Raw genomic sequence first — 2,817 nt, 5'->3', positions numbered from 1 at the left:
TACACGAGGCATCACAACAACGTTTCACCGTGCAACGCCGGTCAACTGCTGTTTGCGTATGAGAAAACAGTTGGAAGCTTTCCTCATGTCAGCACGTTGTAGGTGTCGCCACCGGCGCCAACCTTGTGTGAATGCTCTGAAAAGGTAATCATTTGCATATCACAGCATCTTCTTCCTGTCGGTTAAATTTCGAATCTCTAGCACGTCATCTTCATGGTGTAGCAATTTTAATGGCCAGTAGTGTATTTAAGCCCATTCGAAGTACTGGCTTTTCATTTAAATATACACCCCGTCATCAGGCCACATGTGGCCCACCGGGATCATCCGACCGCCCTGTCATCCTCAGCTGAAGAGGCGGATAAGAGGGGCGTGTGGTGTGCACACCGCTCTCCCGATCAGTATGATGGTTGTCTTTGACCGGAGCCGCTACTATTCGGTCGAGTAGCTCCTCAATTCCAACACGAGGCTGAGTGCACCACGAAAAATTGCAACAGCGCATGGCTGCCAGGATGGTCACCCCTCCAAGTGCGAGCCACGCCCGACAGCGCTTAACTTCGGTGATCTGACGGGAACCGGTGTATCCACTGCGGCAAGGCCGTTGCCTTTCATTTAAATACTTGAAATTAAATAAATATTCCTACGGCTGGACCAGACGCTCCAACACACATTATTAAATACATAAACAAATTAAATAAACATATATCAAAGGAATAGCAAGAAAAGGTAGGCCAGAAGCCTAATATCTCTGTGCTTTCTAAAACACAGTAAATATTTCACCAATTTCTTCATGAATGGTACATGTCGGATATAAAGAAAGACATAGATGAATAAATATATTTATAAGCATGCTGCTACCGTTTTTTCGTGTAACTGTGGATTACTTATGGCCTGACGCGATCGATAGTAATGGACCGCTTTGACCTCCAATAACTCATGTGTTATTCAAGTTACATGCCTGTAATTCATACCAATTTAGATTTACACTAATAGCTTTCCAAAGACACGGCGATCGACAAAATCGGATGAAGCGTTTATACTTCGGAAATTAGTTCCTGGGTGTTACTTGTATAATTTACCGTCAGATACTAAACTTTAAACTAATAAAGATATTGATAATCTGATTACACTATCAGAATCGTCGTGCAAATAACAGTAATGTACATCTTTCTTTTTGAGGTATCACGTTTCATCTGGCTACTATTAATTTCTATCGAACTGTGAAATGTCTGCCATTAAGGTTTCACAAAGTCTGCCATCTCTGGCACTCCCGGAGTGTCTCCTCCATGAAGATAGCGTCACCATGGAATTCCCAGCCACGCGGCTGGACCCCTCCTGCTTCGGCCAGCGTCTGGCACAACGTGGTCGCTGCCGGGCCCCGGCTGGTCGAGCGGCCCGTGCGGCCGTGCCAACTTAGAATATTTTCAGGGCGCCACAATTCGCCCGCTACCTCACAAGTTGTTTTTGATATGAGTGTGTGGCCTCACCAGTTTTGGGAGCGCCAAGTTCCATAGGCGCATGCTGAAGGTGTTAAAGCGACCATAGAGCCCACCCTCGGCGTAGGTGGGAAGGCTCACGCCATCGTTTTGCGATTTTCACGATGGCACAACACCGTTGGGCGCATGTACAATTTATTGTGGCCAGTAGTGACGTGTTAGTTGTGCAGGTACCCAAAACTAATAGTGGAACTGCGACTCAATCAGTTCACACCACTATCGAGTCTTCGTGACAGCCAATATCTTAAGAGTTTCGCAGGAATCAGATGATCCTGATCGTCAGCATGCAGATCACAGATAGATCCCCAACTCGAAGAATTTAAACGGTACATACGTCATGTCACGAGGCAGTTCCCCACCGTCGAGGCAGCACAGTCTGGACAGCAGGCTGCTCAATAACATGGAACAAGAAGTATGCAGCATCACTCCCCATCTGTCATTTGTTTTCAGCTTGCGCACATCAATCAGAAACTCATTTATAATTTCGCCCTTGTCCATCAAAGTGGCGGCCAATGTCTTTTTTTTTTCATAGTCTGTTGGGGAGATATGTTGCAACCGTGAACACAAGTGCTGTCCTCAAGGAAGCGAAACGAAAAATAAAGTAGGTAGAGGCCTAGGCTTGACAGACACATGAAGAAGGAGAGAAGGTTTTATTCATAATCCGATCAAAAAACAGAAATATATATAAATAAAAAGAAAATGGAAAGATGCGTACGGCGTCAGTGGCCGGGAGTTCCAAGTGGGGAAGTTCGGCCGCCAAGTGCATGTCTTATTGAGTGCGACGCCACATTGGGCAACCGGCGCATCGACAATGCTGAGGGGAGAAAACTTCCCTCCCCAGCCGGGAATCGAACCCGGGTCCCCGTGCGTGGCAATCCAACGCGCTGACCGTTCAGCTAATGGGGCGGACAACAAAAAGAATGATTTATATAGATAATTTAAGTTACGGTGGTTACTTATTAGGTGCACTGGGATAATTACAAAGCATGTTTAATTTAATTACCTGTAAGTCGATTCTTACGCATGGTAATTCGTAATGGTAGTTTTAGAAATGGGTGGTGCTAGGGAACATTGGAGTTCTGATTACGTTAGTGGTAAGTTCTGCTTTAAGTTAGTCATAAAAGTAGCCCCCCCCCCCCCCCCCCGCCTACCATTCACTTCTCAATCCTTTACTTGCGAAAGTTAGAAATATATTCACACAGCACATTATATGGTTAAGCTGCGTATCATGTCCATTAATAGACATCCATGGAAATTAGCTAATCCTTGTCTCGTGTAAATTAATTTGTTCCTTTTTACATCTTACGGGAGTGAGAAATACTGA

The 2,817-nt window shown here is 45.3% G+C and overlaps 1 pseudogene; it reads right to left on the bottom strand.

The window, feature by feature from the left end:
• Positions 1-485: 485 nt before the first annotated feature.
• On the bottom strand, positions 486-603 carry LOC124778794 (annotated as a pseudogene).
• Positions 604-2,817: the final 2,214 nt, after the last annotated feature.

The sequence above is a fragment of the Schistocerca piceifrons genome, chromosome 2 (genome assembly GCF_021461385.2).
Source record: "Schistocerca piceifrons isolate TAMUIC-IGC-003096 chromosome 2, iqSchPice1.1, whole genome shotgun sequence".
In the NCBI taxonomy this organism is placed as follows: domain Eukaryota; kingdom Metazoa; phylum Arthropoda; class Insecta; order Orthoptera; family Acrididae; genus Schistocerca; species Schistocerca piceifrons.
The sequence above is the reverse complement of the archived record's forward strand: the minus strand, read 5'-3'. Positions and strand labels throughout refer to the sequence as shown.